Genomic DNA, 9804 nt, shown 5'->3' on the forward strand with positions numbered 1-9804 from the left:
TGCTTGTGCGTGCTTCATTTGCATTCACCAGCGTAGCAAACTGCTTATTGTCTGCTCCGGTGTGATTTAAAGCATAGCCCATACAGTGAGCCATGGCAGGAGTGAAGATTATTTCCAGTAGAGGAGAAATGAATATATTAGTGGTTCAGAGTTTTACTGTTATTTGCTCATGGAAAGTAAAAGCCCTACCTCAAGTCTAAATAAATGAAAGCAGAAAAAACAGTGGTTAAATGGTGCTTGCAGTTCTTGTTTTGACATGTTCTGTGTCACACTCCCTTCCACAAGCAACAATGTTTAGATTGCCTTAAAAAGATAAACTGGAAAGCATCTCTAATTATCTCTTTTGCTCATAGTTATTGCCTAATACTGCAACAATCATAGAGACTGGGATGTGTATTTGTTAATTAGCAGCTGTCATGGTTTAACCCCAGCTGGCGTCTAAGCACCACACAGCCACTTGCTCACTCCTTCCCTGGTGGGATCAGGGAGAGAATCGGAAGGATGAAAGTGAGAAAACTTGTGGGCTGAGATAAAGACAGTTTAATAGGTAAAGCAAAAGCCGCACACGCAAGCAAAGGAAACCAACGAATTCATTCACCACTTCCCATCGGCAGGCAGGTGTTCAGCCATCTCCAGGAAAGCAGGGCTCCAGCATGTGTAACGGTTACTTGGGAAGACACATGCCATCACTCTGAATGTCCCCCCCCTTCTTTCTTCTTCTCCCAGCTTTATATACTGAGCATGATATCACTGTCCCTGCTGTGGCCCCCCCCAACTTCTTCTGCCCCCCCCAACCTACTCGCTGGTGGGGTGGGGTGAGAAGCAGAAAAGGCCTTGGCTGTGTGTAAGCACTGCTCAGCAGTAACAAAAACATCCCTGTGTTGTCAACACTGTTTTCAGCACAAATCCAAAACATAGCCCTATATGAGCTACTATGAAGAAAATTAACTGTACTGTAGTCAAAACCAGAACAGCAGCTTAATGAGCTACTCTCTCAGGAAGTTAATTAGGTCAGTCTTCTGGGTTACAGCCATTATTTTTAAAACAAATAAACAGAACCCATTGATAAATCTCTTTCTTGGGGTTTCTTTGGGTAGATGTTAGATGATGATGTCAGGCTCAGTCCCATGCACTTTTGCTAATGAGAGCATTGGATCAAGGAGGACACTAACAATTACAAACTTATCAGAGGCAAGAAATCAGCTGACCCAATGCTTGCAACTGTAATTAAACTGAGCCCTGTGGCTAACAAGCAAATTGTGATAAACGAAGCAGGAAATTGTTTGTTGTCTGTTGTGTCCTCTCTTTTTGACATTATTTGTAGAAGAAAACAGTCATGAAAATCTTCTGTCATGTTCACAGTTGCAAAGCATTACAACCATTATCACAATGAACAGGGCTGAGGTTTGGGATGGGCAAATTGACTAGGAAAAAAAAAAAGATAGTTGGTAATTATCCCTATCTGTCTCTGATCAAAATAAAATTATTTTTCACTGCTAATCTGTTAATGACTTCTGCTTTTACCTGCTGCCCAGTAGCTTTTGACTCTTTCTTCTGCAGCAGTCTGACTAGGAAGTGATTATGCAGGTTAGTATTGTGCATTGCTTTGAATCTTTACTTAATATGTTTTAGCTTAAAAACAGATTTCACCCAGTAAGCATGTAGGGAGAAGTGCTGTTCTCCTCTTAATGCATCCGGCTGTTAGATAACTGCAGACTACCCAGGTTGGGACTTTTACTTAGGTTTGTCTTTCTGAAGTCTTATGAAAGCTAATCGAGGCATTATAGTCCTAGTAATTCTTAGTTTGATTGTTAGGCGTTGTACTTGAATTATTCCATGGCTATTATGATGCAGTTCATCCCAGTAATATGTTGAATAATACAGCTCTGAGCATTAGCCTTGTTGGTATTACCAGCAGTGAGCTATTGAGAGGAGCGAATGTGTTCATTCAGGCTTTGTGAAAGCAAAGATGCTTTGACAGTGAGCTCTGACTGAAAAAACGCTGGGGTGATTTTTAGGCTTGCTGCTTCAGCAGCTCATTTGTGTTGCCATGTCCCTCATCCTTAACTAACAACAACAACTGCTTAATGCCAGTCCCTGTGCCTCCTGCTCTGCCCCCGCCAGACTCCAAGCCCCAAGACCTGTGCCTAAGCCTGCAGACCCCCATGGGCATGACCTCCCTCTCCTGTTTGCCTGTGGTGAGTGATGATATACGGCTGCTCAGGTCGGATGTTCAGAAAGCATGCTCCCCTGTCTTTCCAGGCTTGTCTCGGTATTTTTGGCTTGGTGTGCTGAGCTATCCCTCTTATCTCAGAGTTGCTTTAAAGTGAACTGTATTCGTGGACAAGGTACCTCCAAAATCTCTGCAGGTCTCTCTTGTGTATGCAAGTATATTGAGTATGCTGAAAATCTGAATGCAATATAATTTTGCCTTATTAGGAGTAAGCCTTGATCTGTTCCTACTACCAGACACCGAAAATCTGTGTGATCTTGATGTTACAGTTTTGTGACAAAACCAACAAAAATATATTTTCAGCTCCTTTGTTCTTTGCCAAAAGCATTTAAACACACTTTATCTGAAAACATTCTAGTGTATAACTACCAAGAGAATCAATTGCCACAAGAAAACTCTTAGATATGAGTGATTAATGGCTAGAAGCACTGATGTTTTTTAATTATTTATTTTGCAAGTAATAAGATTTACTTGTAAAAGGGGTAAGAGTAACATAACATTTATTATAAACCTCATGGCACTATTAATAAGGTAGATTTCCTTATTGGCTTTAGAGATAAATATGTTCTTTTTATCTGTTTGTTTTATACATGTGGTAAAATGCATGATGATAAATGCAACAGACTCTGTTTTGCTCAGATTGCTTATATCATCACATTAACATAGATTTCTAGTGATGGGTGATGCTTATAGTATAATGTTTTCTCTGCACTGATCTTGCTGAGAAAGGACATAAAAAGAAAAAAAGTTTTTAAAACTATTTAAGAAGGCGGTCACAGCCACCATCAACTTGCCTGGCAAGACATCTTCATCACCAAATTGGCCATCAAGAAAGTTAAAGCTGTTATTTCTTGCCCGACTTCCCTGTTCCTCTGGAATTCTGCTGGAAATTTTCAGGGGAGATTCCTGAGAGGCTGCAGTGACAACATCCTGCAGCCACAGGATATGTCCTGTTGCTTTTTAATACACTTTAGAGTTTTGCTAAAGTTGATGGCATGTGCTGTTACCAATTTAGTTTACCCCTTCTGCCCAGACCAACAGTTTCCTATTTTTCCCCTTCACTCCTTAGAGAATCTGCAGTATCCTAGAAGAAAACATCTGCTGGGTCAAACCAATTTGAGGATGTGGAAAAAAAAAAAAAAAAATCTGCCTAGCAATGAGAAGTAAGAGGCCATCATTTTTTAGTTTAGTTGAGTGGTCATTGGATCATAGCTGATGCATACCTGTGTTGGGAAGAGATTTCAGTCAGCAGAAAAACACATAAGAAAAGGTAGTAGTTTTAATCTGAAGCTGAGCAAAACTTAAATTTGAAATGAAGTCAATGGGCCTATTTGTGGCCCAATGGTTGTATTTCAAGAGATATGATAGGCTCCATAGCAATTACTAGGTGACATACAGTGGCCTATTTATGCCACTATATGTCACTACAGAGTGTGAAATTCTATTGAAATTAAGAAATAACATCATAAGTTCCTGAACTGAAGACTTAATGTTATTTTATGCTAGGCTTGTGCTGTTCCATGGATAAACAAATGTTGAAATTATGCTATATTTTGCCATATAACAATTGCTAAATTCTTGAAAATAGAGCAGTCTGTAAAATAAAACCATTTCTGTCATAATTGTGCTTTGTTTTCCTTAAACATTTTGATAGTGTAATTTATCTGCTAAGTGTCAATGTCCAGGAAAAAAAAAAATCTGTTTGCTAATCTTTTTAGTTCTAGGGTTTAATGTGATGTTAATAATCATGCCCACAACTTGCATAGATTTAGCAAAGGCATGAATCACAGTGCAATTATATCTTAGTGAATTGGGGAATTTGTAAGAGAGCCAAAGTACTTAGCAGTTCCTGCTGTAAGAGTAGTATGAGAATATGGTATAGTGTTTCCAGATGCAGTTCTATTACAAGCTGCACGAAGAGAAGTCAAGGGGAAATTTTCATATTTTTGTGTGAAAGCAAAAGAGAAGCTGTTAATGCGAGGGTGGTCTTAGTAGCCACATAGTTTAGGCTGAGGCAAGAACAATAGAAGTGTGATTATTAAATATAGAAATCCAGGAAATACTTATCTAAAACTACCCTGTAGTGATGCACATTCATATTTTTTGAAGCATATTAAAAATTTAAAAATTAGCATTTGAAGGGTGTTTTATCCAGATTGTACAGTAATTAATGGTTGCCTCATCTCACTACTGCCTGGCCCCTTTTTATTGCTGAAGGAAGATTTACTGCCTTCAAGGACTGGCAGTGTCCTGGGAGCTTGTGCAGGCTCTTGTCCTGCTGGTGGGAACAGGGAAAGGCCTGGCAGAGGAGGGGTGGGGAGATGCTGCAATATGCTTTACTTTTCCTACAAAAAGGTTACTTGCAAGTAAACATCCAGAAGAGTTTTTTTTAAAACTTTCTAACTGCTATGCCAAGTAGGATGCTTAAATGTTCCCTAAATTGATTTAATCAAAATCAGTTTTCATCTGATTCCTCAGAGTCATGTTTTCAGATTATAATTTAAGTTTTAAACTGTAATTGTTTTGTCATATGCTAAAAAGTTGAAATGCTGTGTTTCTACCACTCCAACTTCCTCTTATCTGAAAATTGTAGGAAACGAGGTTGAAGAACCTGGGGAGGCTGTCTAGTCTGCCACAGCTGAAATAATTTGGCCAGTGCTTTACATCTAATTGATGAGTTGCCCTCTGGCTTTCCAGGTTAAAGAGGGGAAGGGAGTTTGCCCTGTGCCTCGGTTCCCATTGCAGGGGCCTGTGGCTCTGGCCTCGGGAGTGAAGCAGGGAAACTCTCATGTAGCCAATTCCTCTGCCCCAAGCAGGACCAATTATGTATAAACATTTCCTGACAGATGTTTGTAAGATGTGCTCTCAAAAACTGCTAGTGATGGAGACTTCTCCACTTCTACTGAGAAATCTATCACAATGCTTAATGCTGGAAATAATTCTCTCTTGATGTGCAGCCCAAATCTCCCTAGATGCAATTTAAGTCCATTATTCCTTGGCCTTCCTGTAATGGACATGGAAAACAGATTAATGTCTTCTCCTTACAAGGAGCTTTTGCATATTAGAAGACAGCTCAGTCTCCCTCTAGCTTTTTCCTCTCCAAACTAAGTAGCTGCAATTCATACAAACCTTCCCTATAGGACATTTTGTGGCCCTCTGATTATTCTTCTTGTCTTCCTCTGGGTTCTCTCCAGCTGGTCCATGGATTTCTTGAAGCTGGTACTCTGTGGGATGCAGCGCTACTGATGCAGGAGCAGTGCTGAGCACAACAGGTTGGATGCCTTGCATACAACCCTTTTTTAAATCTATCTATATATAGATAAATATATAGATATATATAATATATCTATTTTTATGTATATACATCAGGGCACAAAGATAGCTTTTCAAGACTGATATTGTTGGGTAATATTAAGTTGATCATCCTCCTTCTTGTGTTTGGGCAGCTGATCCCTTCTAAGCACAAATACAAAATACTCTTTTTTTTCCATACACACAATCATTTCACAAACTTATTTGGATTATTTTGAATTATCAAGCATTATTTAAAAAAAACCAAACCCAAACTTCAGTAGAATCAAGCTGGAAAATATCAGTCTTTTATATCTGTTGAGTTAAAATAATATACACACTGCCTTCCCATATGGTTACAGATCGAGTTGTCTAAAGGACAGATATCTGCATACAATACTTATGTGCAGTGAAGGCAAAAACCTATACCGCTGTTAGCAACCTTTATCATAGAATCACTTACATTGAAAAAGACCTTTAAGGTCATTGAGTCCAACCATAAACCTGATGCTGGAAATCCTGTACAATTGCTCCTGCACAACTGTACTTTATTATATTCTGATATTAGAGGGTTTTAATACAAAGGTCATCTTATAACTAATCTGCCAGATGGTAAATGTTGAAATGTACAGGTACAGAGAAACCAGATGGGGTCAAAATATTTAGAATGGATCTTCTTAAGCAGGTTTGAATAATCTGGACCAAAGTCTGCCATCCATTTTCATGCAAGTCTTCATTTGTATGTTTGTAAAGTAACTTCTTCTAACTGAGGCAGATGTGACCTTTTTCTTCTTCTTGGCTCTGTACTATTATTTTACTTTGAATGTTTGAAAAAACTTTCAGCAGAGTCATATCTTGCCTGTCACTTTCTCTTTATGAATGTTCTTTCACGACTTCCTTGAGTTTCCTGCTCTGTTTACTTCTGTCTTTATAACTCATTGCAATCTTTCCGACATTCTTTCAAATTTCAGGAAGCATCAGCACATTTTCACTCTTTTGTTCAGTGACAGTTTGTCTGCAGCTGAAATCAGATGATGTCTCTTCATAGCTGGCAATATTTCCGTTACATTAATCTCTGTTGTCACTTTTTCTTTGCAGGTAGGCCACTGATAGGAGCAGTGTAATAAACTGCCAGCGTTAGGCATTAGCTAACAACACATAATGCAATAATGTTGGCGTTGGAAACAATATTCATTGCATGATGAGTCAGAGAAATCTAGAGGTTTTTCTAAGACTGTAAGTCATATCCCATATGTGTTGTGTTTGTTTTGCTGTACATAATAATAAACAGAATAATTCTTTAATAATGTTAGGGTGGCTGTGGATTCTTTCTTTTTCTGTATGAGCTAAGATGGCATCAGCATTTTTCCTTCCTTTGTTGCCTAAGAATTTTCTGGGAGTGGAGCTTCTGTGTGTATTTAAGTTAGTAGAAAAATTTACCGTCTTCTCACCTATGTTATGTGTACTACCTGCAAAAGAAGCAAATAAAAATTTATGGGAGTAGAATGGCTGCAGCAGTAACTTGGAGCTGTCTAAGGACAAATAAATGTATAGTTTAGTACCTCAGACCCCTTTGTAACAAGACTTTTTAATTTTCACTGCTGCATCTGTAGTTCAGCAGGGTATCTGCACTGCTTAGCCACATCTTACCCATGTAGGTAGTACGCGTGGTGTAGATGGTACCTATATAATGCTAAATGTAGTTGTAAAGGTGGAATCTTCCAAACTCTTCTCTTTCCGCTGGTGCCCTGAGCTGCCTTGCTGCTGATGTGGCTGAGCAGCAGTGTACCAACCATAATCTGAAGCCTCTGTAGGATCCTCAGGGCACTCTACCCTCATGGGCACATACTTCCCAAGTACTTCCAGGGGCTCAATAAAAGCCTTGAGTCCTGTGGAATTGCCTTTCATATTAGTTGTCTCATCTGTAGATTTTTTCCCTAGTCATCCAGTGCTTATTTTAATTGTAATAAACATTAAAAGGTAAGGGGGTGGGAAGCAGGCAGATGTACCTTCCTGGCTTTGCAGGGTTCCTGAAAGAATAGCTCCGAGAGGTGTGACTTGCCAGTGTTGAATGTTTTCTTAGCTCTCAGTCTTAGTTGTTGTGATGCATTCAACGCCTCTATTCAATCTTCCAGGCAAAGCATAAAAAATGGTATTGGATGACCTATATAATTTACAGCAAATGATATCTAAATTGGATACCAGAGTGAATAGACCCTGGTTTGTAGGCAGGTTATCACATTTTTTCTCAAATTTAATGTCTTATTTGATAACACAACTCTGAAAGAAAAGCTGTAATTATAATGAAATAAAATAGGGATGAATGGCGTAAAATAGAAATGTAATAGGAATATATAAAGCAGAAACACTTGACATCATTGTTTTTGTTCTTTATATTCTTCCCAAAGATGTCATAACCCATCAGACTGTGGCCATTTGTCTGATTTGAAAATCTTTCCTTTCAACAAAAAGTGAAATGTTTCCATGGAGATCAGCCAGAGATAGCCAAATGACGAACTTCTTGGCTGTACTTTCAGTTTGGTTTCTATGGTTTCCAGACAAGGAGGGGGGAAAGTGAAGTCGCTGAGGTTCTCTTTCTCTTTCTTTCTTTTCTTTCCTTGTTTTTCTGCACGTAAAAGGTTACTGTAAACCAAGTGATGGAGTTGAAATCAGTGTAGGCCCACAACAAGCAAAAAGGTAATCATCGTCATCTTGGTCCTTGAAAAACCTTGCATAGGACATATTGTGCAGTTTTACATTGTGCAGTTTTACATCTGCCCTCATTCTAGGGGAAAGAAATCATGACAAAGAGAGAAGACTTTATTAGCATTATGAGTAAAGTTCTAGGAAAATATGTTTATAGTGACTAGACTTACCTTGACTGCACACTACACAATGAGAAAATGGTAACAGGATTGACTGTGCACACTTCTTTTTAAAGGATACAAAAGCTAACAATGACATACTGCATCTTGGAAAGACCTGAAGGCCTTCAGAAAAAGCAATGCTGCAGGTCCTGCTAATAATACTAAACTGGATGGAAAATTTTAGGTATTACAGTAGTGAGCAGGGCAGCTCATGGATTTCTGTACAGAGCAAATAGGACATAATGCAAAACAAAACTGTCATCTTGAAATCTAAAGTCTCATCTTTCTTCTCACCCAGCACCTTAAAGTTGTTTTTCTCAAAAAGTGTCACGTGGTTGTTTGGAAGTGGTAAACACACCATTTTCATGCTGCTTCACTGAATGTGGCACAGACCACATTCTTTCTTCATAGGTACGAAAAGTCACTGTTTTCCTCTCCATCCTGCTTCACTGCTTCTTCCTTCCCCAAGAACAGTAGGCTTTTATTAAGTATTTTTTCTTGTAAATACATCGGCTACAAACTTATTTCCACTTCTTTTTTCAGAGCTAATTCCATTCTCTCCTATTGTCTCTGTCATGTTTCTGAGAAGCCAACTTCTGTCTCTTGCCACTGATTGCATCCTTCTTTGTCTGGCTTCCTTGCAGAGACAAATTTATGATATTGTAGAAAGAGTCATAACTCAGAATAGAGTAAACAAGATGTGATGGTATTGCTATGTGAAACTAGCTGAAGGGAAGATCAAGTGAAGCTTGGTGACTTGTGAAGCCTCCTATATCTGCCCTGTACATATGACTCTGCAAAGTTAATTGCTCATGCTGTCACCAGGCAAGAAACTGATGAAAAAGGAAGCTATGTATATCATCCAACTCACTGTGATGCCTAAAACCTTTCTTTAAAAAAAAAAAAAAAAAAAAAGTAATACCTAGTTTATCAATCCAAGATACCTACTTTCCATTGAAATGCATGGTTAAAGAATTGAAGAAGCTGGAAATGGTCAAACTTCTTGGTTCTAAATTAAAAATAAAAGAAAAAAAAAAGCCTTGATATCAAACAGGACACAAGAAAGTTAATATGTAATGAAAATAAGACCTCAGAATATTAATACATGTAGACATAAAATCTCTTCTCCCAAAAGCCTTTGAAAAGTATTTGAAGTCTCTGCAGAAAACAGATGGTTGGTGCCAGCAGAATAACAGAGGAAGAGTCCAGGAGGCGTCACCAGCCTGACCCACAGTAGCTTAATGAGGGAGAGCTACAATACCTTAAACACGTGTGGGACACTGGAAGGTGACAGATACTGCTACTTACAAGTCAGTTCATTCCTGGGCACAGTGCTTGCTCTTCTGCCTGTGAAATGAGATGAAGAGATGGTAATAAGCCTTGTACGAATTGCACAGGGAAGGGCCATCCCTT

Source organism: Harpia harpyja, chromosome 2, assembly GCF_026419915.1.
Source record: "Harpia harpyja isolate bHarHar1 chromosome 2, bHarHar1 primary haplotype, whole genome shotgun sequence".
Taxonomy (NCBI): domain Eukaryota; kingdom Metazoa; phylum Chordata; class Aves; order Accipitriformes; family Accipitridae; genus Harpia; species Harpia harpyja.